The sequence below is a fragment of the Schistocerca gregaria genome, chromosome X (genome assembly GCF_023897955.1).
Source record: "Schistocerca gregaria isolate iqSchGreg1 chromosome X, iqSchGreg1.2, whole genome shotgun sequence".
Taxonomy (NCBI): domain Eukaryota; kingdom Metazoa; phylum Arthropoda; class Insecta; order Orthoptera; family Acrididae; genus Schistocerca; species Schistocerca gregaria.
This window is the reverse complement of record NC_064931.1, coordinates 589,224,705-589,251,749: the sequence shown is the minus strand read 5'-3', so window position 1 is coordinate 589,251,749 and position 27,045 is coordinate 589,224,705. Positions and strand designations below refer to the sequence as shown.

At 41.7% G+C, this 27,045-nt stretch overlaps 1 protein-coding gene across 1 annotated transcript in view; it reads right to left on the bottom strand.

The window, feature by feature from the left end:
• Positions 1-27,045, bottom strand: part of LOC126299061 (uncharacterized) — a 1,316,522-nt gene that overhangs the window by 935,341 nt on the left and 354,136 nt on the right. The gene's annotated exons all lie outside the window — the stretch shown is intronic.

Here is a 27,045-nt window from a genome sequence, read left to right as displayed (position 1 = left end):
TTTAAACAGAGCACAGGAATTCACACTTTATTCTGCTGAATAAGAGACAGAGATAAACATTATCAAATACATTGCACACGGCAATTGATGTCATGAGCAGGAAATAGATGCACTCACACAACGCGTAACTAGAAACAAAAGCAAACAATCTAACATCGCTATTCCCGATAGCATAACAAAAATGTAAGCATATAACAGTACCATATTTAGGGATCATCTCAGGCAAAACAGGCAAGTTGTTCAAAATCACAGACATCAGGATCACTTTTGCCACCAACAACATCTTAAGAAAGAAATTGGTACATGACATCGTACAACTTACTGACAAACTGAACAAACGAGGTATTCATAAAATTACATATACTCATTGCAACATATACTATATTAGTCAACAGGAAGAAATTTTAAAGCCCATTTTAAAGAACAGATTGACTGTTTCAGACTGGATAAAGCTAATCAGCCAGCTATTCCAAAACATACAAATGAAACAGGACACAGTGTTGCAATAGATAACGACCTCAAAGTATTACATACCTTGGAAAAGAGCTGAAGAATGGACATCTTGGAAGAAATGGAGTCATTCAACCATGTACTTAAGTCGAAAACCGAGATCCTATATGAAATCACAGAGTTCAAAAATTCACACTTCTTAATAAATTTCAATTCGGTGCTCTTAGAACAGTACGTACATGACATCAATGTTATACACATTATAGACCCCAGAAATATCTTTGTAATTCTGAAATAAACAGTACTTATACTTTAACTTGTATTATAAAATTATCACATTCGCTCATTTTGTAATGTATTACGCCAAACAACATCAGTGATATGACGCAATAAATGCAGAAGACATTGCTGCTGACAACACCGGGATCGACATATCGATAGTCAAATAGATACTTGCCGTGTTTTTCCCGCTATGTTGTATTTCTGCACTGCTAATTTGTTTTATATATCGTGCTTTAAAAACAGTATTGTGAAGTTTGTGAGTGGCGAAGATGTCCAAAAGAACTATGAAAATAACGGTGTCTCAACAATCACAAGAAAACTGCCACGCCACAAAAACAAAATTAGTGAGCGTTTTATAAAATTTTCATGTGAACAGAAGACCAATACACAAAGTGAGATCGCCTCTTACTAGGTTATCCTTCTCTCCCTTCACAGGATGATCACAGCAGTCACTTCAAAAAGCTTTAATACCTGTACAAACATCTGTTAAATGTTTTTGTAATGTCAATATAGCCTGATGACGAGGTACAGTCCTCGAAACATATCACTAAATAAATATTTTGGTTGTCAACAAATTTTGTGTATGGTAGCGGTATTTGAAAACATTTTCGTAAGTTTAGATATGTTTGTTGCTTGGTGGCCGAAGACGTTCTCTAATTATCTGCTCAAAGTAATTTTCGGATAAGATATTCAGAATAACGTCACCTGAATTTCTGTCTCTGGCATCAGTTTTGATAGCATGACTCTCCCAATCTACAACTAGCAAGTTGAAGTCACCACCTATTATAATAGCATGATCAGGAAAGTTATTAACGATAGTCTGCAAGTTCCCTGAGCCGCTCTACCACTACAGACCCTGACCCAGCAGGTTTGTAAAATCATCCGATTCCCATTTTTGACCGACCTTTGATGCTTAACTTAACCCAGATTAATTCACATTCGTAATCTGTGATAACCTGCCTAGATATTAAGAAATTCCTTAGTGCAATAAATACGCCACCACCATTGGCGACTAACCTATGCTGACGATACGTATTCCAATCTGAACTTAGGATTTCGTTGGTGTTCACTTCCGGTTTCAACCAACTTTCTGTTCCTAATACTATGTGGCCATTATAGCCTTCAGTTAGCGATACTAGCTGTAAAATCTTCCTTGGATGCTCCTGCAGTTTACTAATACCATATTAAACTTTTCTATAACCAATCTGCGCAACAAGCATTTTCCGAGAACATTGTGACTGCTCTAACTTCTGTTATGGAAGACAATTCGCCTCTGATCCCAAGATGGGTGGGGGGGGGGGGGGGGGGCGGCGTGTTCTTTAACCCAGAAAACCCATTGTGCACGCCAACCATACTCCGATACTTTTATATCCACTCCCTGCCTGATCTGTTAAGGGAAGCACTACAATTTTCCAACGCCTAGCGTAGGTCGAGAAATGCGCATCCGATAATCTGGCAGAGGTGTTCGAGCCTCTGGTTTAAATCTTTCACTCTGTTCCAAACCAGCCAGAGGACCGCGATCGATCCCGGGTACGATGCTGCAGACAGCGAGCTTAGCCTGCACCCCACGTGCGATGCCCATCCACCGAAAGGAACCGAAGATGGCCGCAGAACCCAAGCGGCAGGCGTCATTCTGGCCGTCATGTGTCTCTATTTGCAGCCAGTTGCACCCATTGCACCCGATAGCCGTCGGCATGACCTCTTCCACGTCACAGACGAGACCCCTCGGCCAACATACCGAGTGCACGCTCGCATTCTTTCCCGCCTTGCCTGCTGTTTCCCTGAGGGGTTCCAATATTGGAACTCCCAATGGCAAGCAAACTCACCCTCTGCACTTGTTCGGACTGGGCAGGAAAGACGGCCGCTAGCCCAACAGGAGAGGCAACCCGTGCTGGCTCAGAAGTATTATCAACATTGGGTAGCACCTCGTACCTGTCTTTAAGGCGGAAGGAGCCGGCCATTTGGCCCACTCCCTCTTTCGCTTTCTGCCCAGTGACACTCGTACCCACCATCGTTCGCCGCCTCACTCTCGAGTGGAGAGGAACCTATCGGACGCAGCGTATCACAAGACACACCAACAACCTGGTCACTAGGGGATTCTAAAGTCACCGAGGGTGTCCAACTATGGTCCGCGGCGCCTTGATGACGCCGGAGCTTTGAGCAGCGGCCAGAGCCTGACGAGCGTGGCCATCTCAGTTTACAATACAAAAAAGGTACTGCATAAAATAAACTAACTCTAAAGCACTGATCTCTGTGTACTAACAGGAGATTTAAACAGATTCTCGTGATGTGACTCTTCTGACGGCGATCGCCTCACACATTTTTTTTATTTATGTTGTGTAAAATACATGAGTACAATTCATTTCCTCGCGGAAGTAGGTGAAATACAGAAATTAAACTAAATTACTACATATCAGAGAACTAGCACAGCTACAGGCGTCCTCTCTGCTCCGCGACTGTGGCTACGCTGGGGTACAAGCACTGTAGCCAGCACTGAAAAACCTTTCTTGCACAACACGAATACGACTGCCCAGACAGTTATCAGACCATAAAATTACAAGCTTTTTAATCATCTACTCAGGTAACAGTAAGGTAAATTTTAACTACAGATTGTATCCAGATACGAAAGAAACCACAAATACTTACTGAACACGGTTTCACACGATGTCTCAGAAACCGTGCGTCAAATAATAGATTCCAGCCATATTCTAAAAACTTTTCTCTGTACATCGGTGTGATCCGCTACTGGTTTCGGTTCAGTATGTGAAACTTGAAATTCGGACCAAGATAGGAGTTACGAATCTCCTTCTATTCTGAAAGTGTTCCAAGTTCATATTTGTTTAACTATTAAATTTCTAAATTCAGATACTTTCCTTCTCCCAGTTACCTCATAGTAATTGATTTCTATCAACTGTATTCCGAAATACACGAGTCTCATGTGTTCTACCACATGATCTACAACTAGTGTTTGGAGCAACTAGTTTGAAGCATTTTAAAAAAGAAAAAAACACGCGAAGATATTTTTATTTATTTCAATTATTGCCACATGCTGACTCATTATCGTAATTTACTGTACTCCTACATAGAAAAATATGAAGTTTTTGAGTTTATTGATTGTACATGTTCGTTTGGGTGGTCTTGTATTCGGAGTGGAGAGAAAGCAGAGTAGTATCTGCCGCTGCGAGCCATGTTTTGAGGTAACCAAACCAGCTTTGGATTAAGGACGATTCTGTTCCTACGCTGATGCCCCGATGCCTCTCTACTGCTACTTGTTCCTTTGCCGAGGTCTCGATTTCTGATTTCTCTCACTATGCTGTACCAGCGAACACCACATTTATTTGGTCTTTTACAAAATCGACCATTCCGTTGAAGTATTACTTGCTAGGCAGTGATGCGATAGCTACGTTCCAAAACCTTAGAGTGAAGATCTGTCCTTGTGGAGAGCCAGTCCGTTTACTTTTCATAACCTAACACTCTACTCCTGTGATTACCCCCAATCTTTGGCTAGCTCACAGAAAAAGTTTTAAGGGTATCCACGCTGAAAGCTTTTTTACTTCTCATAAAATTCAGGTGTCGTGTAAATCCAAAGCTTCTACAGCTACTACTGTCTCAACATATTTAATATACGTAATTGAATTGCGATTATCGCTAGCTCTTCCAGTAAGAAAATTGGCGTGTTGAGAGATACTTTTAGTGCTGATGTAAATCACCGTTGTAGAACACCAAGAACTTTACAGCGTTACCATCTGTCATCTGGAAGAAATGTACAGCATTTAAATCATGAGTTTGTTTTCCCATTTCACATTCTTAGCTTCAGTTAAGTTCTATCGGTTATTTCCTCCTTGCTCTGCGTAGTTCTCAGAATGCCAACGGGACTAAGTACTTAAAGGAAACGCGAATAAAGTAGGAAACTCTGTTAACATAGAATAGAACATCATATTCTTGTGGAAACAGTTAATATGCGGACAGTTATTGTACTAAAATGCTCACCATATCAGAAGTTCTAGTCCGCTAGTAGATCTCTCACCCAGATTAGTACGAATACGATGGCTATATTCCAGTCAGTACTAGGTATGTGAGTTGATGATTTAATAATACAACAACGCATGTACCTGTAAAAAATAAATTATCATTAGACTCTATGTGACAATAGTTTCTTATCTGAAAACTTACTGTAACATACGTATTTTCATAGCTATAAAAATGTAAAAAAAGATTCCTGTGTAGTTATAATTAATTAAGCTTATAATGTTGCCTATTTTGTTGTAGACGTCGAGGGAGAGAAGGAGAGAGAGAGAGAGAGAGAGAGAGAGAGAGAGAGAGAGAGAGAGAGAGAGAGAGCGGGCACGGGACGAGGCATTACAGGGTGGAACGATCATGAACACTGTCAACTACTGCAGTGCCACGGAAAGTGAGACTTACTATGAAAGTAGGAAGATAGAACATATAAATCATGCTGTCTAACAGATAGTAAAAAGAACTTTCACATTTTTTGTAGGTATTATAATCCTTAATCTAATTGAAAGTATTCATAACGTTCCTAATTCTGAAGAATACGCTATAAACAGAGACGAAACACAATACTTCAAAGTAAGAGGGTCTAGTATTATGAAATCATACTTAAAATTCTCGCACTGTGTGATTTATGTTCTCATCTAGGCACTAGCTTGTACCCGAATATAAGAATGTGGCCATTAGTAAAAGCCAACAAGCAGGTCTACTAAGATGATAAAATACAAAGAACAAAGAAAGTTGAACTAATTCGCCAGTGTAGGTGTGTTATTTCCGTGTTCTGTTTGTCATATTCACAGTGAACCTGATGATGAAACGTGTCAGTTAAATAGAGTATGTGTATATTTCTTCTGGAAAAACAAGTTTACGTAGCTACGCGCTGATTATTGACAGGTCTTCTACGGACAACACGTATCATTTCGCAAATGCCTCTACACTAAAAGAGTTGTTAAGGTGACACCAGCTTTATCTGCATGTGAAAACACTTTTATTATCTGTTACTCTTTCATTTCTGTAGATAGATTATTAACAAGTTATAAGAATTACTAAAAAACTCAAATTTATTGTTCAGAATTCTAGCACCTGCGAAGATTTATTGTATGGGGATGAATTAATATGTACAACTTCTTAACCACAGGTCTACAAGATGTATACGTTATTCTACTTGTTTACTTTTGTACATTAAATAAATTTACCTTATCTGATGGCTATCCCAAAATATTATCCCTTAGCACATGAATCAAAGAATATTCTTGTTGTAGGGTCATCGTCACCAACTTCTTGCATGACGTATGTTTTTGGATAGGGTCCGCATTTAGCAAAACACAATTTTGTTTTTTAACCCAAACATGTTTCACTGCAGTTGCAGCATCTTCAGTGGGCTTTTATTTTTCATCTGTCAAAGAGCGTTCTTTGCTGTTTGTATACATGTAGCTATTAGTTTTTAAATCGTAATTACATATATTTGAAAAAACACATAAATTATGAATTCATACTTGTTTACCACATCAGAAAAAACACATCAGGAAAACCACACCATGCGGACCCTATCCAAAAACATACGTATTGTTAAAGCAAACATGGAAGAAAATAGCTTCAACCCTAACATGATCATTTTTTGCATGACGTCCAGCAAGCTATGCAGGTTTTGGTACATACTGAGTAAACTTAGGAGATATACGTTATTACCAAACGTGGGTCACCTTTATTTGTTTTTGAACTCTGGTGATGTGATACGATGTTTGTTTGTGGTGCATCCTGATGACACTCAGAATGTTTACATCGGAGAGGCCGTTGTCGTTTTGGCCTCGTAACCGTGAAGTGGTATGCAAGCTGTAGTGTCTTTCTTTGTTGTATTAATAAAATAAAAAATCTTCTTCAATAAGCGAGTAATGTATTATTTTTTACGTGACCACTTTCGATGCCTAAAGCTTGATCTTCAGGCGCTACAAGATAATTATGGAAACATAAATTTGTGACGGTCGGGTCAGTCAGTAATATGAGGTCAAACTCACTTCAAACAAAAGCGTGGGAGCGTAGGATTTATGTGGTGCTGTCGAGGCGGGCGCCGCTGTTGTTTGTCTTATGCTGCCATGCTTTTATCTGACGTGGGTGTGACCCCACATGACCAACTGGCTCGACCGCCACACCTTTACACTATGTGGTTCCAAGTATCCGGACACCCCAAAACATATGTTTTTCATATTAGGTGCATTGTGCTGCCACCTGCTGCCAGGTACTCCATATAAGAGACCACAGTAGTCATTATACATCGTGAGAGAGCAGAATGGGACGCTCCGCGGAATTCACGGACTTCTGACGTGGTCAGGTGAATGGGTGTCACTTGTGCCACACTCCTAAACATCCGTAGGTCCACTGTTTCCGATGTAATAGTGAAGTGGAAACGTGAAGGGACACGTACAGCACAAAAGCGTACAGGCCGACCTCGTCCGTTGCCTAACCGAGACCGTTGACATTTCAAGAGGGTCGTAATGTGTAATAGGAAAACATCTATCCAGAACATCACACAGGAAATCCAAAGTGCATCAGGATGCAAAAAAAAATGGTTCAAATGGCTATGAGCACTATGGGACTGAACATCTGTGGTCATCAGTCCGCTAGAACTTAGAACCACTTTAACCTAACTAACCTAAGGACATCACACACATCCATGCCCGTGGCAGGATTTGAACCTGCGACCGTAGCTGTCACGCGGTTCCGGACTGAGCGCCTTACCTGCGAGACCACCGCGGCCGGCGCATCAGGATGCACTACAAGTACTATGAAAGTTAGGCAGGAGGTGAGAAAACTTGGATTTCATGGTGGAGCGGCTGCTCATAAGCCACACATCACGCCAGTAAATGCCAAACGACGCCTCGCTTGGTGTAAGGGGCGTAAACACGGAACGATTGAACAATGTAAAAACGTTGTATGGAGTGACGAATCACGGTACACAATGTGCCGATTTGATGGCAGGGTGTGAGTATGGCAAATGACCGGTGAACCTCATCTGCCAGCATATGTCGTGCAAACAGTAAAATTCGGAGGGGTGGTGTTATGGTGTGGTCGTGGTTTTCATGGAGGGGGCTTGCACCCCATGCTATTTTACGTGGCACTATCACAGCACAGGCCTACATTGATGTTATAATCACCTTCTTGCTTTCCACTGTTGAAGAGCAATTCGGGGATGTCGAATGCATCTTTCAACACGATCGAGCACCTGTTCATAATGCACGCCTGTGGCGGAGTTGTTACACGACGGTAACATCCCTGTAATGGACTGGCCTGCACAGAATCCTGACCTAAATCCTATAGAACACCTTCGGAGTTTTGGAACGCCGACTTCGTGCTAGGACTCACCGACCGACATCGATGCCTCTCCTTAGTGCAGCACTCGGTGGGCTGCCATTCCGCAAGACACCTTCCAGCACCTGACTGAACGCATGCCTGCGAATGTGGAAGCTGACATCAAGACTAAGGGTGGGCCAACACCATATTGAATCCCAGCATTACCGATGAAGTGTGCCACGAACTTGTAAGTCTTTTTCATCCAGGTGTCTGGATACTTTTGATCACATAGTATGTATTCCTACAATTACTTTCTGGCACCTAAAAATCAAGCATTAGGCTTCAAAACGGTGATGCAGTGAATAAGAAATTACTGGCAACTGAAGCGGATTTTTTGTTCTGGTAATACGTTCCTTAGTTTTGGATGTTCACCTGATCCAGTATCTCGTTTCATCTTTGTAATTGCCGCGCTTGGTAGCCGCGCGGTCTAGGGCGCCTTGCCACGGTTGTATCAGCTCCCCCTGTCGGTGGTTCGATTTCTCCCTCGAGCACAGGTTTGTGTGTTGTCCTTGACGTAAGTTAGTTTAAGTTACATTAAGTAGTATGTAAGCCTAGGGACCGATGACCTCATCAGTCCCATACGAGCTTACCACCACCACTTCTTTGTAATGCTCGCGAATATCGTGACAATTAGTATTAAATCCCAGTCTTTTCAACGACAAATTTTGTGGAGAATGTATATCCCCTTAATTCATTAAAACTATCCGCGAGTCAGTTTTGCTGGGGCCGGTATGGCCTTTACGATAGCATGGCAGATGAGGTAGACAGTGTGTACTGTTATCCATTATTTGCCCCGTTTGTAGACAGGAGGAATCTCTCCAACAAGTCAGAAAGATGGCTCAGTTGCAAGTGTAGTTGTTCCTTGGTTAAATGAGAGATGTGCTTCCATCATTGATACCTGCTGTAGTTAGATTCGATGTTCATGGCCGTAAGAAACACGCATCCCCTCTCTTGCTATGTGTAGTATCCGGGTGGTCTTAAGAACTTCCATAAGCGTGATGTACAGAAACAGATGGAATATGTTTCAGACTACATTTATTTTGTTCTTAGGCTCACTTATGAAAGGAGGAAACAAAGTTAGTTTAACATAGCGTAGAAAGCAAGGCCATCACAGAGGGTCTACAAGTTGGTAGTGGATATGGATGTGGATGAGAATCGGTTGCACACTGTTCAAAGGAAACATCTCGGCAATGAGATTTGTGAAAATTAAGGAAAACTACATGTGGCTGGCCGAACAGGGATTTATCTTCTTCGTGGAGGGTACAACAGCCAAATATCTACTGAATGAATACTACATTTTTCTGCTTAGGGTGTTATTTATTTATTTTTCCTTTTCATAGCGGGTTTCGGCTTATGAAGCCATTGTCTAACCAATATCTTTAAATTTACCAAATGTCTAAATTGGCAGACACTATCTGTGTCTCCATTCGTATTGGTTTTCAAAATACAACTGTACCTAATGTTTTCACAGTTATGACGACTGCTCGATTCCAAGCGCGGACGGAAAACGTTCCGGTGAAATTCAGAAGAAATGCATTGTCTCCTGAGACCAAACAATAAATGAAATCACAAGGACGTTAGCGTTCTGTGACCTGTCGACCATTGGTACATTACAGGACGAAGTGCTCGGAATGAATAAGACTGGGGATGGAATGATTCTGTCTACGGTATGCTGTCTAGATCCGGGAATCTCAGTGCAAGGGGTTTTGATATGTTCATGCACTGTTGGGAATAAGGAGTACTTAATATGGGGGTCATAGCGCTTGTAAAGATGTCGGAAAGGTGGTGTGCAAATCGGTTATCTGTCAGACAGAGAGAGATCAGTACGTAGTAGTGGATAGCATGGGGCAGCGCTGTTGCCAGTGAGAAAATGGGAAGCTTTCTAGAACTTAGATAGCCGAGCTATTTACCGCCATTAGTAGATTTTTTATATATCTCTGTATTTTTAATCGCTTTTGAGTTTGTCTCTCTCGTGTATTGGCAGAAATGAGCGTCAGAAAATCTAGTACCCCTGAACAAATAGCAGGAAGGATTGTGTTTCAGTGAGGATACAGGTTTTTGATTAGAATTTGAGGAGATATGTCATCTGAGAAGGTCACAGAGATACAAGATATTGGTGATCATTCGCAGTTCCGTTATGGTATCGCTTTTGAAGGAGTCAGACAGAGCACAACTTTGTATTTGAGAGGGACTAAGGACGAAACTGGGTGTGTCCTTTCCGAAGGAGCCGTGCTGGCATTTGTCCTACTGTACACTGCCATACAAGAAAAAGTATCCACAAGATTTGGTAGAGCGTCAAGGTAATTTAGTTCACGCACTCTCAATCAGACGGTACTTAAATAATTGGAGTTGCAACTGTGTGTGACAAATACGTCGTCCACCGGAGTGCGTTAGTGTCGTTCGTGTTTAGTGTTGTTACGAGGCCAGGTAGGGTATATAAGGGGCGTGATCAGCGTCAGACACTAAGTGATCGTTGTAAAAGTCATGGAGATGCCGCGTATTCACGTGAGAAAGCACTTGGCCGAGTCTGAAAGTTGGCTCATTGTGGTTCTCTATTTTGCCTGCCCAATCGTGCAATATCCAGATTTGTGGATCATTCAGATATGACAGTGGCCTGATGTTGGACTGCTTGGGGATTTGAGGATAGGCGTACCCGTCGTCAATGTTCTCGTCGACGACGTCTGACTACCAAAAGGGAGTATCGCCGTTATGTGCACAAAGCACATCGTAACCCCATCACATTTGCGTCTGCCATCCGAGAAAAAGTAACGGAAACCTGCCAACATTCTGTGTCATTCTATACCACTGGTCGGAGGCCAGCAACAGTCGGGCTAGGGAATTACCGTCTCTTGCGTAGGCTGCCGTTAACATCACAACACAAACGGTTGCGTTTGGAATCGTGCCGCCACAGGGAAGTATGGACTGCTGATGAGTGGCGCCGCATTGTGTTCAGCGATGAACCGCTGTTCTGCGCTATTCCGGATGACCATCGTCGGTGAGTATCACGTCGACTTGGGGAGAGGTCCCAGTCTTCCAATGTTTTGGAGAGGAACGGCGGTGACACTACTGACATAGTGTTGGGAGCCAACGAGTATGACTTCAGATCATGGATGGGGTGATTGAAGAAATAATGACGCCACAACGGTATGTCACCGATATCCTAGGTCCGCATATGTTAACCTCTCATGCGACAGTATCGTAGTGTCATTTTCAGCGGGACAATGCTCGTCCACACAAGGTACGCTTCTCTATGAACTGCCTACCTAATGTCGAGATAATCTCGTGGCCAGGTAAGTCCCCAGATCTGTCACCGATAGAACATGTGTGGAACCAAGTGGGATGTCAATTATGTCCGTGCCTGTTTCCAGGATATCGAGTACCAGATGCAAATGTTGTGGGATAGCTTTCTTCAGAAAAAGATACAACGACGTCATGATATACTTACCAACTGAATGACTGGATGTATCCAGGCCAGAAAGGGTGTAACGTTATACTGATAAGTGCGCTTATCCTGCGAAGTTCTTTGTAAATTTGACTCGATATTGTAACTATTAAAGTTACATCAAGTACCGTCTCAATTCGTAAAGTTTCATTTCGTTTCTTCCTCTCTTTTTGGGTAGTTCACTTTTTTTTGTCAGGCAGTAAACGTAATGAAAGCACGGAATACCTAAATCTGGATGCCCGGATGGGGACTTCAATCCCTTCCCTACTTCAGATTGGACCGATGGCCCTAGCAGTCTGGTCCCTTCAATCCTACAAACCAATCTAATTCAGGTCCATTTCCCTAACCACTGTGCTGTCTCAAGGCCCCAACATGTTGACATTCCAATATCGGTGTGTTCAAATTTTTACCTACCAAGTGAACTGATCGGCCGTGCGTTAGTCGTAGACAACATGTGCGCATGGGGTTTTGTCGGGAACCTTCACTGTTTGACACGGCGGAAGAAATTGATATTCATACAGGTATTGATGGAAAATGCAAAACTGTAAACTTTGACGACCGACGAATGAATGTGTGAAGCTGCAGCGCAGTTTCACCGCGCATCCCGCAAGGATAGTAAACGGGGAACAAGGGCACCAAGTTTTTGCAAATTTCATTCCGTACACTCAGTCGTACAGTAACTATGTTTCGCGGGCATCTGCATGAACAATATACCCAGATGTCACCATTTGAGACAGGACTTCTAATTAGGCTCAAAGAAGCCCTTAATGGCAAACAATCTTAGGCTTACATTTCAGCAAGATAATGCCCGCCCGCAGACGGCGAGATTTTCTGCTCTTTGTCTTCGTGCTTCCAAAACCCTACCTTGGCTAATAAGATTACCAGAGCTCTCCGCAATGGACAATTCTGGGTAGGGCCGTCCAACCGGTTCGAGATTTTAGAGATCTAAAGAGCCAATTGGACAGAATTAGCCTCGATATCGTTCAGGAGAACATCCAAAATCCCTGTCAATCAGTGCGAAGCCGAGTAACAGGTTGCATGACGGCCAGAGGTTGACCAACGCGTTATTGGTTTGCTCAATTTGTGAAGCTTTTTCTCTTGAATAAGTCATTCAACTTTTCTGAAATTGTAATCACTTCTTTGCCTGTACGTGTACATCACATCTACCGAATTCCGTCCCATTCAAGTGGTTCCTTTGTGGTGTATGTTGAGTGTTGTTAACAACGTAGACTTACAGAATCGTCTAATAATTTTTAATCTTGCTATACAATATAACTCACAAACTACGTACTCGCGGCCCTGTAATAGACAACATCACTGTAGAACAAATATAATCATCGAATTATTTATTTTGTAAATAAAAAGCCTTCTCTTGCTGCACTGTGTTTTATTTTCCTAGGCGCTTTTCGCCTTTTTCACTTTAATGTATCGCCAGTGGGTGGTATAAAATGGTTCAAATGACTCTGAGCACTATGGGACTTAACACCTTAGGTCATCAGTCCCCTAGAACTTAGAACTACTTAAACCTAACTAACTTAAGGACATCACACACATCCATGCCCGACGCAGGATTCGAACCTGCGACCGTAGCAGTCTCGCGGTTCCGGACTGCAGCGCCTAGAACCGCAAGACCACCGCGGTCGGCTGGGTGGTATCTTCCTGTTTTTAGTTGGCATCGGTGTTTCATCTCTTCTGGTCACATGGAAGTCATACTACCGTTCTGATAACGAAATACAGCGAGCACCAAGTACTTATGTCTATATTAGTGTTACGTCAATACTAATGACAGAAGATGGATAATGCATCAAAACAACAAGTACAAACAAAATGAAAAGTGGGAAGAAAAATGTTCGAAACACGAAAAAACATTCTTATGATTCGTAAATAGAACGGTAGTGTGGTCTCCATGTGACCAGATGAGTGGAAACACCGATGCCAACTAAAAACAGGAAGAACCGTCCCGCTGATGATGCCTTAAAGTGAAAAAAGTCGAACTGCGTTTGGGAAAATAAAACACAGTGCAGCAATAGAAGACTTTTTTATTTACAAAACAAATATTTCTGCGCTTGCTGCGGAGGATGGCCACACAAAGTCGATAAACATCGGCGTTTGCAAACTTTATTATAAATTAAAACATTCATGACGCGTAATAACAAAATCTGGATGTAGCCTTATAATTACGTACATTCCGCAAGATGCGAAATTGCCTCGAAACTGGTTACAGAAGACAGAATACATGTGAATAACACAATGGCTGGTTACAGCTTTGTTGACACCGAATGTAGCGGTAATAAAATAACAGTCAGGGAGAGTGCAACATACAGCAAGTAAATAAATGCTCTGGCAGTTAATTGCTCTCTAGCTGCCGTATACTGGTCTGTGAACAAGTAAATAAAATACTGTGTACGCGAATGCTCTGTGGCTGCCGTACGCTGGCCACTGTACCGTTACGACTTTTGACCGGCTGGTCTCCAGCCAGCGCCGCCTACACAAAACGCAAATTTCTTCACAGAATTATGTTTCCTATATTTTGGTCCAGAATAAATTAGCGGTGTATTATTTTCCAACAGTTGCAAGTTCGCAGTGCGAACACATGTGCGCGCTGGAGCTGCGGCCTCTGCAGGGAATTTATCTGCGTGGGCGAGGCAGGGTCGCCGGGTCATCTAAATCCGTCGCTGCGCTGGCGGCTGCATCTTTGATGCGCAGAGCCGGCGGGCGCTCTCGAGCCGCTCGTTAGGTGTCTTTGCCGCGCACCACTCGCCGGACACTGCAGCTTACGTCCACTGCCCGCTGTCCCCTGCACGCCACAATTACTTTCCCGCCCCTACCTCGCCCAACGGCTAATTATCGGAATATGCCAACTGACGGTGACTACCACCGATGACCGGACTTTCTTGTATGGACGCTTCGAACTAACCGTGCGATGTGGTTCAAGAGGAACGGCTCTCGCGTTGAGGAGGAACATGACTCAGATCACCGTGTGTTAATTCCACCAACTAAAACACAACACAAGAGCTCCACAAAAAACCAACATAATCCTAAAGACAAAGTGACGTTTAGTCACCTGCAAGGATAGCCTCCTTAAAATGCTTTTTTATTTCAGTCTCTGATCACAATTCTAATTCTTTAGCCGATGACCGGTTTCAGTCTGTATTGACCATCCTCAGATCTAGTATATATAAATATATACATATAGTGAGCAGTGTGCCTTTTAACATAAAACAGCAATATGTATCACAATATACTGTCGTACAAACAGGGAAATGTACAGATAGAATATGGTATAACGCTACTGAAGTACAGTAGCTAGTTGGCAACAATCACCATGTGGACGATGTGGCCTATTCTCCACTATATTTTAGATCCACGCGACGATGCTATGCTGATTATATTTATATGTTTTGGCGATGCCATTATGGCCGTATCACTTTAGGACATGGTGTAAAAAAGGTACGTTATACCATATTCTATCTGTACATTTCCCTGTTTGTACGACAGTATATTGTGATACATATTGCTGTTTTATGTTAAAAGACACACTGCTCACTAGATGTATATATTTATATATATTAGATCTGAGGATCGTCAATACATACTGAAACCGGTCATCGTCTAAACAACTCATATTGTGATCAGAGACTGAAATAAATAAGCATTTTACAGTATTGGATCACTGTTTGTATATGCGATTATGTCGCAGTTGGTGAAAATAGCCTCCTTCCTTTCTAGTAATCTTTGGCGTAAGATCTCTCATGTTCTCTCTGCGTAACTGATTAAATGTGACCTTTTGTGTTCAGTAGAGTTGTTGTTTCTGTTTTATGCGTAATATATCCGCTATCGACCCAGTGATCTTCTTCTGGTGCTGGGAGTTGTGCTCGTACGTGTACGCGTTACCCGGAGTCCAACCAGACAGGGAATTATGATATGTCGCACGCCGCTAATAACAACTGAGTTCGACTCCGGACACCCACTACGCCCCTTTTGCTCTTTGGTTTGCAGAGTGTGCATCGATATTTCGTAAAACGCACATTCTCTTAGCGTTTCAGCGTTAACCATTGACGATCACAGCATCCACTTAACATCCGTAGTGCTTATCCCGTCGTACGGGTACCGTTTGTTTCATGATTTCGTAAATTTATTATATTTCTGTTTCAACTTTGTGGTCGGATGCCTTCCTTGTCGATACAGTAGTTGGTTAAACAAAGGAAGAGAAGTCATTAGTGAAACCAGTCAGTACCTTGGGTAAACTTTGCGCGCGTGCTTCGCCTGTTCCTATGCCGTATATTATGAGGTGAGATTCGAGACCAGCCCAGCATTTGCATAAAAGAACTTGAAAAAGCACCTAGAAGCCCCAATCAGGTCGGCAAGTGTATCAGGTCATCAGCTGTTAATCGACCGCGTAGGTTCGATCCGTACTTGGCTCACATCCCTGTCTTACAAGCTAGCACACTGGTTCTTAATCCGTACGAAACGCTACATACTAATTAACTTATAACTATAATTCACTAGTATTAAATTAATTTATCTTTTATTGATTTTCTTAAAACTGTCACGAAATGTTAAGTATACATGTGTTTCTACACATGGTGTCACAGAACGAATGGTCAATATTCAGGCATATGATAGGAGCGATCACACAAAGCAAAAACGTCTTGTAAACATACGCTCTAAAATGCATACCTTAAGAGTTGTGAGTACCTCTTCGTCTTCGATAACTAATTTCATCTACTGTAAGGTCTTTGCTTTCTATGTTTTGGGAGGAAGTATTATCGACGTAAACAAGAAAAAATTATATAGTAACCATGTACTCCAATAAGCATACCTTAGGAGCGAACAGCACTTGTTCAGTAGAAGATACAATGTTTCACAGCATCGAAAATAATGAAGTCCTCATTGCGCTTAAGAAGTGCATTCTACAGTCCATATTTGCTGGACTTCTTCTCTTCGAATGATTATTCCTGTAATATCCCTAGTACACCCCATACTCCAGTATTCTGTATCTCGTCCTCGATGAACATGACAAATACCTTAAAAAATCATGTTTTTATTAGTATCGCTCACTATCTTCGACAAGAAAGCAACTGTCATAATGAGGACGGGAATTCACAGAAATAAATATTGCAATATTGCAATGACATTCCCTGCGACTAGAGATTATACCGGCGTCAACGACAATACGTCTTACGGACCTTCGCTGTTCACATTACGACGCATATCTGGTGCACATTACTCCGCAGTCTCTCGATATCAAACACTTGCTTCCAACCATTGCTGCGTGCGTCGGTGGTATGTCCATTGAAGTTGTTAAGAAACTTTCCAATATTCGCTGCCTCCTTGCTGACTGAGTACCAATAAATTTGGACTAGAGGCCTCCAGATAAGATATTGTTCTTATTCGTAGGCCTGATCTCAATTTCTGAATTTTACGTGTCGCTGGCAATCACTGCAATGCGTGGAAGGGCTTAGGACACATGTTCCACGTAATTAGTATCACATTCAAACAAAAAGTTGAAAATACGTAGTACACTGAAACCTTACCTATCGTGCAATAGGTCTAACATTTGTTGGTTGTAAAATGTACACACCTGTAACCTTTAGTTTTTACTGTAAGACCGGTATATGTTTCCCTCCTATGGGGATAAATACTTTAATGTGTCCAGATCTCATGGTATATCTTTTGAAACTGGGGTGTTTTCACCACATACTGAATCAGAGCGCATTTACACTATACAAAAGCTTTCATAGGCGGCAGTTTCTTCTTTGTACACGCTATTTATCTTTAGGCCATGGTTGGAAGATGAACTCTCCTTAGACATTGTGAGTGTGTGTGTGTGTGTGTGTGTGTGTGTGTGTGTGTGTGTATGGAGATTAGAGTGGAGGGGAATTAAGAGTATGTGTTAAAGCTTATTACTCGCAATATTCCACAAATCTTGTTGAGAGAAATTACACTGCGGAGTGGCTTACGAAACATTAAAGTGCAATGTACAAAAAATTAACAAATTTTACAACACGTATGTACAAGGTAAAAAATGGTTCAAATGGCTCTGAGCACTATGGGACTTAACTTCTGAGGTCATCAATCCCCTAGAACGTAGAAATACTTAAACCTAACTAACCTAAGGACATCACACACATCCATGGCCGAGGCAGGATTCGAACCTGCGACCGTAGCTGTCACGCGGCTCCAGACTGTAGCGCCTAGAACCGCTCGGCCACTCCGGCTGGCGACAATGTAAGCGTTCTGCAGATGGATCGTAGGATATAATCAGTCTTTTTATCCTAAGACAGAGATTTCTGAGTTTTTCATTCCCGCAAGTAATGAAAGTACGACATATTAAAATTTCAGGATCATCTTCATTACTTTTGAAGGAGAATTTTAGTGCCTGGGCTGTAGCTGATAGAGCATTTGTTTTAGGAATACACTATTCCACACCATCACTGTTATTACGTTACTTATTAATTATTGGCTCTTGCCACTAGTTCAGTAGTCTCTGCGCCAATTTCAAGTAACCACCAGTGGCGATGCCGGATCCCAGACTGACGATTTGGCTCATGGCATGAACGTTTGTTTGAAAATGAAATTACAACCTTGAAACTAGTAGCAAGAACTAAAAGTAAATAAATCAAATGAGAAAAGTGTCTGGGTGGAAAGTTTATTTAAAAAAATACATATTTAACTGTTGTTGATCCAGATGCAGTTCTATATCATCCATTCTTTTAAATGGGGTGTATCTAGCGCTGTGATGGAGTTGGAAACCTCTGAATGAATAACAAAGAGCGCATTTCTTGGAAGTACTGTGAACTGGTCTTCCATATTCGAATGCTTTCGAAATAACGGCTACAAAAACTATTGTTACTAATCTGGGGAACAAGTATGTGTTAATTATTTTTTATACTTTCATTTTTTCAGTCCCAGTGTGAGTTTTTCGACCAAAGGAGCGTTCCTCTTATTTTGTGGAAACTCTCTCTGTCAATCGCAAGGGTCCTACTATTGTTCTGATGCGAAATCTCGACACTTTACTTCTTCATAGTTCGTTTCCGCCAATCAGACGTTTTGTGCCCGCTCCAGACGCCTAAAAATTACATGTGTACATCACTTGTATACCACTCGCTGTTCACGAGATCAACTGTGTCACTGGTTTTGTTCGTATCCATTTGGAATTCCGAAACGCAGTTTTCTAAAGCTTCTTTCTGTCCTACTTCTGGTGGCTCGTTACTTGCTCTCCAGTATGCGTACCTGTCTGGCCGCTGACTCCCGCTGTGGGACGTCCCCTAAGAGGTTTTCGTGGTGCCTCCCATGGTTCGGCCTCTGCTTCTGTCCACACATGCTTCCACACAAAACATTACGATGTATAAAACTCTTACGTAAGGTACGAAATTGACCTTCATTTATTCTGCCACCTTACACCAATGCACACATTCTCTCATACATGTTTATTGGTATTTTCTTAAAAGTGGATGACAGAGTCTATGCCTAAAGGTTAAGGAACGAAACATTGTAATAACCAAACCGGTTGAGAGTTGCATATGGTGCTTTGGGATAGCGAAGTGAGACACCTAAGGACACCAAGTATGCGTTGTCACCTCCTGAAAAATTCAAAACTGTGTCTTCAGCAGGCAAGACGATGCTCACCGTCTTTTTCGACGTTCCATGTCCGATACTCATAGAACTCACAGGCACGGAAAAGCCATTAACAGTGACATTTACCATAAGATACTCCATAGCTTACACAAGCCCATCAAGTCAACAAGGCATGGGCTGCACAAGGAGAGAGTGATTCCTCTCCACGATAACGTGCTTTCACATATCTACAAAGTTACACAAAGTGTAATATCCTAGTTCAAGAGGGAGCAGCTTGAGCATCCTACAACAGTCTCAAAATGAAATGCTCCACCTCGTACGAAGAACTGAAGGACACAGTGGATGACTGGCTCCTATCACAGCCACAGGAATTCTAGAAACAGGGAATCGTCCGGCTAGTGAAACAGTAGAATAGTGGCGCTCATGCACAGTGTTATTTTGTACCTCTCCTTTTGAACAACCCGTCGTAATGTATAGATCCATTTATTTAGCAGACAAGAGGACCTGACTGATATTTGTGCTCATGCTCATGAAAATGGTAATAATACAATGGTAATGCCCACACACAACTAATTTGCGGTATTTTTAGCTGGTCCGTATCATAGCTCTTTTTTAACATTTAGATCGATAACACTCAATTCAGTCTGCACAAGAATTTACAGCACACGTTTAATGACGTAAAAGAGGACATTACACAGGAAATTGGTTGTCATTATCATCATCTTCAACCACTGCCTCCCAGACTTCTCCATACATTACGAGTGTCAGGCATAGCCTGTTACGTTGCTCCTACATGTATTCTGATGTCATCCATCCGTCCTCCATTATACTGTCTTTTACGTACTTTGCTATCTCTTGGATGAGCTTCCTGGTCATCTACCGCCCACGAGCTTAGCTATACGTCCTGCCCTCCTCTGTTTCACTTTCATTACAGTCACAGTTGCGCCCTGCATGCCACTTTTTACATTATAAATTTGTTCTACTTTCTTTCCCAGTAATATCCTTCATGCATGTGCCAATTGATCAATGAGTAACCCTCAGTTTTCGAACGGTTAAGGCATAAAAATCCTATGTTTCACCGACGTAAGCTGCTTACACACAGAGAATTCCTTTGGAGACACCTTGGAACATCAGTTTTGATAACGGTGTTTAGTTTACCAAAAGCACTACATGTGCTGTTCTGTTCATCTAGTTGTTGTCATAAGCTGACCTGAATGCACAATGTCATCCACAGGTTCTACAGCTTCATTTTATACTTTCACTCTTTCCCATTCACTGTCTGCTCTTTATACATTATTTTAGTGGCATTATAATTGATATTCTGGCCTATTCTGTTACTTTCGTTAGAAGTCTTGAACTCTTGCATTTTAGCATAAAAAAGAACAGTTCCCGCTTATCACGGCGTTGGAGAGAGAGACCAATTTTGGACTGGGGCAGAAAATAGACATTCATCTTCATAAATTTAGGAACACATTCAAAAACTGTTTTTCAAATCCAGTATTCCTTATCACTTGTCAGGTGCATGAAACACAGTTCCCCCCCCCCCCGATTTGATCGTATTACTCTGTTGACTTTACAATAACTGTTTTACCATGACGACGTAACCCTGCTGCTCTGCGAAGTGTGATGTACGCTACAGTGTTCTTTCTTTGTGCCAGAGAGATGAATGGAAAAAAATCCTAACTGAATAATTTTGGATCTTTGAAACGTAATCAGATGTACATTTCTATTACTATAATGTCCACTGAGGCGAGATAACTGTTGGTATGCATCCTAATAACTTGTAGGACCTCGCGCAGTGCGGCAACTCGACGTAGCATTGACTTAACAAGTCGACCAAAGTCTCTTGCATATATATTGAGCGTGCTGCCTCTATAGCCGTTCAAAATTACAGAAGTGTAGCCTAGGAATTTGATATTATCGGCACACTTTTAATGCTGTGGGCCTCTGAATATTTAATTCCCTAACGAATTCCGAAATGGAACGTCCTGTCCCATGAGTCTAGTTCCAACAACCATTCCTAGTTCAAAGTGCGTTAATTCCCGTCGTGTGGCCATAATCTCGTTGCACTCCTTTATACATGAATCATCTGAGTACAAATGACAGCTTCGCCAACCCATTCCCCTTTTTAGCTTGTGTACACGATACTGCCGCCATCTGTAAATGTGCATATCACTATCGCATGACTTTTGCCACCTCCTTACATGTAAGAGAGTGGTTTTTATGATATCATGGAGAAGCATGATCAGTGGTTAAGACAATGGGCTTGTAGTTAAAGTGCAGGGGAAAGTTAAAAGCCCCACACAGCCATCCGGATTCAAGCTGTCCATGGTTTCCTCAAATTTGTTGATGTGAATGCCGGGTTGGATCCATCAACAAAGCTATGACCGATTGGTACATCTATCCTATGATGAATCATATGAGCTAGAACGTTAATTTAAACGTATTTAACTTTTTATAGCGACGTGTTATAATGTACTGTACTTTTTTGTTCCATTCAGGGGTGCAGTAGATGTTTCACTCATTTCCTTTTTAAATATCTACAAGTGCAGCTTTTGCAACATTCCGTTTACATTATTCTGCGTTTAGCAGAAGCATATGGCTGTTAGTACGGTGCTTATTTGATATCATTCAATGTTCTCTGGTAGTCCAACATAATATGAATTCCATACACTTGAACAGACCTACTGTGCTATTTCTCAAACCTAACAGAATGAGACGGGAACCAGTTGTGACAGTACAATATATTCTGATTGCTAATCTTAGACATTCGGGGATGTAAGTATTTGATTCTTCAGCTGATAGTGACTGAAAGCTCACAGAGGAAACAAAAGCATAGAGAGAGGAATTTATTTGCTGAAATATGCCAACATGTGGATCAAGATCAGAAGCACTCTTCGCAACATTGTGAAGGTTTACCAAGACACTTGAACAAGAAGAAGACGAATGGAAGCTCATAGGGGGTGAAAGTATTTATCATTTTGAAGTGGAGCTACATTCGTTGTTAGATCACATCGGGGGCAGGTACTTACTTAAATTTACAACTCCTCTCTCATCTGAATGAAAACTGCAGTTCATAAATTATGTAATGTGCCACAGGCACTATAATAGGGAACAGAGAGCCGCAGGCAGGGTAGTGTAAGAAGCATCATGAAAGCCGTCTGGTACTAGTCATACGCGTGTCAATGGCTTGATTTATGTGGCAGCACTGCTTAGTTGCAAGGTGCATAGGACCCGTTTATCTTCCTCTGTACCGAAGTAAAACCTTACACGCAGAGCTAATGAATCCTTGAATGTTCACCTAAGAAAAATAGAACATATTTCATAAATTTCCTGACGTACAGCAATGGTACAATTTGATACAGTCTACTTCACAAAGCGAAATAAAATGTGTTGAACCTGGACAGGGTTACGAATGTTTATAAGGCTGCTATTTCACTACAGTACTTTCAGACCATTTCTTCACACCTGGCTCCACAGCCATAGTACGTCGTATAAAAAAGGCGTAGTCCACTTTTGCCTGTAAAATTCTTATTATAACTTGGTCTCGACTGCTATGTCATATTCTAGCGAGTATGCTGTTATGTATTACTCATAGCGATATCATACAAATTTCAAACGGGCTTGATGTCAGTACTGCAGGATAGGTAAATTTTTCAGACCTGTAAAAGAAAACAGGAAAGAAAACAGGTAGATACCTCCGGACAAAAGTATCAGTGTGGTCTTGTTTGCGAGTACACCTGCCTAAAGCGATTAATGAACTGCCTGGATTGTAACATCTGTACTAGGCCGCAGTTCACTTTCCGTTTCAAGGACTTTCCTACACAGCTGGTCAGAGCAACGGTGTAGTATGTTATTGGACATGTCCGCTCCTTCCCAGGCTTAACGAGAGGAGTTAAAGGAACTTTATTCATATATTAAGGTGCCATATTCGAGGAGCGTTTGCAAACAGTGAGTATGGAAAGCTCAGATGCAGAGCTCTCGAGAAAAGTACAACGCTGATGCACAGCACAGCCGATATTTCGAAATCGTTGGCTTGCCGGAAGCAATGTTGCCTAGCCAAATTCGTCAACTGATGATAGAGGAAAGACTCTAAAACGTTTTGCGACTCATTACGTTGTGTAAATTCATTTATAAGTTACACTTACAGCCACGGAGGCAGCCAATAAAACGTGGTTACGCGTATATTGTCAGTATGTTAGTTGGCGTTGAAGGGCACAAAATGAGTAAGTCATTGTGTTTATACCGACTGAATGATCGCTCTCTGGAATATAGATCTGACATACCGCGACGTTTCATCTCGTAAAGGAGTTCTGCAAAGACAGTGAGGAGTGTGTGGCATCTGTGAACCACAAACAACGACTACGAAGGATGACAAGTATCTTGCCTGCAACGCCTTTATGTGCAGCAAGGCTTCGTTCACTGTACTGCATCGATGCAGATGCTCTACAACGATTGTGGACTGTCTGAGTCTAATGCAAGACTCAGTCTTCTGTTTGTTGCAATGATAACACGCACATCATTTCATCGATTTCAATTCTCCAAATACCACAAGTATCTCATACTTGGATGAGCTTATAACGCCATCGCTGGCATTCTGAGTAGCAATAGGTAGAGATTTTTGCACTTCGTCCTGTCCTCCAGAGGTAACACGAAACATATTTGACACTACGTTGGTGAAAGGAATTTGGTGGACCTGTTGAGCGGCGAAGCGAGCAAACCTGAAGTATAATTTCGGGGCGCCGCTGGATACAACATGCATCCAGACTCATGCATATTGATATCAATCTGAATAGCAACAACTCCATCGCGGAGGTTTTAGAGTCCGAGGTACTGTCCATCCTTCAGGCAACTTTGCATTTCCATCAGCGCACACACGCGGTGAGTGATATGTAAGCGTACTACAAAGAACGGTGACCTAACGGCTCCGCCAGGCGGACACCCTTCGAAACATCTAGAAAATGCGTATAAATCACGCTAAGAAAAATTACACAGAAACAAACCCAGGCCCTCTTCGATTCCTCGACAGAACGTTTATCTTATCGGGTTGAAGCACGTGCGAGGTTGCACGCAAACCTGTGGTCTCTAAGATGGCTACAAAGTCTTTCGCAACGTATTTCTTGAATAAAAATCTCTCGGTGTACATGCCACGTCAAATCAGGATAAAACTCCACGCTTTCGACTACTACCTCCATGGTCGTCGTCAGGGCTAAAAAATGACTGTCGTAAATTAGCGAAGATCCCACTTTTATATGCAAAGGATGGCTTCTGATTGGCTGGAATACATCATAGCAAAAGCGATATGGCCCGTAGTGAAGTGGTGCCCTCAACTTCCATAGATGTAGTTTCTATCCCGCGTTGCTTGCAGCGCCATCCCTTAAATCAGGAGGTAAAGTGTGGGAATTTTTTCTGTGCGATTTTTCTTTATCTTCCAAGTGTTGCTAAGTGCATACCCGTTGTCTCTGTTAAAGTTACTATCGCTAAGTCTAATTTCGACTGCTTCCCGGATCACAGAGTCCCAGTAATTCGATGCGTGGGCTATTACTCTGGTTTCTTCAAATAAAATCTTATGCTTGTTAAGCAGCCATCAATTAAAAGCCGTCCTTTACATATAAAAGTGGGAACCTCGCTAATTCATGACAGTCAGTTTTTAGCTCTGTGGTGTCTAAGACTGAAAATAATTAATAATAATGTCGTGTGACTAGGGCCTCGTAGCATAATACTTTGCCGCCGGTGATTGAGGACGAGAGGGATGCTTAAGCAACAACCAGTGCGAGAGACTTCCCCAAAAGCAGACAGGGACTGCTTAACTGAAGTGTTCGCTAGTAAAGTCCTGTAATCGTAGCCAGCTGTGCACTGTCATGCACGTGATTTGTGGTATCTTAAATTCAGCCACATATATCTTTATTAGTGTTGCAATTTTTAAAAGTATTTGAGAGCAAACGCGACTATTGAAGAAAGATTAAGTTTCACAGAAAGAGTCTTAATGACTCTTAGGACAGAGGACAGGTAGAATACCCTCATCTGACTTCATCTACATCAACGTTTATACTTCGTAAGCAATCTTACTGTGTCTAGTGGCGGGTACGTCTCGAATGACAAACAGTTCCTCCCTTTCCAGTTTCATAATGTGTGGAAAGAGCATCTGTGAATAAGCTTCTGTATGTGTTCTGATTATGTAACTTTCCTGCCGTGGTCACTTTATAAAATGTCTAGAAAGAACTGATACCTTGATTGACTCTTCTTGTAATGTAAAAGCACACATGTCTGTGATACACAACTTCCCTGTGAACTGCCAGATACTGCAGTTCGATGAACATCTCTGTAAATGTCTCAGGCACACTAAACACACTCATGGTGAAATGCAACTCATTGCGTTTCCTAGAACTAGTTTTATGTGGTCATACCAATTTAGGGCATTCCACATTGTTACTCCTATATATTTGACAGTTCAGATGGTTTCTAGTGGTTTACTACGAGTAGCGTAGCTGAACAGAATTGGATCAATCAGCCTATTTAGGCACAATATGGTACAGTACATTTATTTACGTTGAGATGCATTTCCCAAACTCTGCTCCAAGCGTTTATCATAAGCAGTTATTAAGATATCACGTCCATTGTGTCACCAGGCGGCACTCATCCAAATGGTTGACAAGGGTCATAATGTTTAGGCTTTCCAGTGTAAGGTACTTTTGTGGTGTCATACAGTCACATAATCACTGATTCGTTTTTAAATTCTTTTCGGGTACATTGAGTAAAGTCTGTGATCGGATATGAAGACGTGAATCCCACGGATGGCTAGATATCACCCATCAGTAATCTTTTCTAGATATTAACAAATATCCACTTTTAGTGGACTTTTATTGTGAAAATCGATCCCATTGTTTGAGCTTAATGATAATAAATGTTCATTGTAGTGATTATTAAACGACTATCTTTCCTTAATGCACCACATAGGTCACAACTACACGCCTCCCCGTAGACCGACCTGTTGCTTTGATGTAATGAGTGTTTTAAAGGTAAATGAAATCATTTGATGAGACGTCCAAAAACGCTTCCTCCACGCATCATCTCCTGTTCCTAAACTCTTGAGGTAATGAAAATTTCCCTTGCGCACAAAATCGGTGCTAATGACGTCATTTTTCAATCCACACTTGCCGTCTTTGCTTATCCACTCGTGCCACGCAAACTCATGGATACGCAGTTTTCTATAAATTTATAACAATCAGCGAACCCTATCGATGTCGCATTGCATGTGACGACCCCGTCATATTGTCAAAAATAAAAGAACAAGCATACACAAATTATAAAACCACCACCTTTCACGTTATGTTCTGTCACAGTCAGTGAGAATGCTTCCCGTTTCGCGCGTATCCAAGCGAAGTTTTTGTAACTTAGATTTAATGGTCGCGCGCCAGAAACATAATGTGTGAGCGTAAATACAAACTGTTTTTTGACCATTAGTTCAGGAAGAAGCGGGCATGTGCAACGGATATCAAATTTACATCCATAGACGCAGACAGGCGTTAAATATCAGAGGTAATGTTGTTACCGCGTAGCTCGCTTCTGCATAATCGATAACAAAGCAACAGTAAATGGCACTCCATTGAACTGACAGCTGAGAAATTAAGTGATCATTTCGAAATCTATTTAATGCTGTTTTCCGTTCTCTCATTAGAATAACCCAAATATATGTGATTTATACAGCTTTTCACAAAACGTCACACGGAACACTTTCGAATAGCGATGTTTACGATACATGATATACTCATGAAGTGTGACTGACAGTTTGCGCACCTACCCGCTTCCTTAAATTGTGTAAATTTCTTCTAAGGAGCGATGACCTCATCAGTTTGTTCCCATAAGATCTTGTGACAAATTTCCAATTTTTGTAAATTTCTTTAGTTGTTTATAACTGGTACGAAGATTCT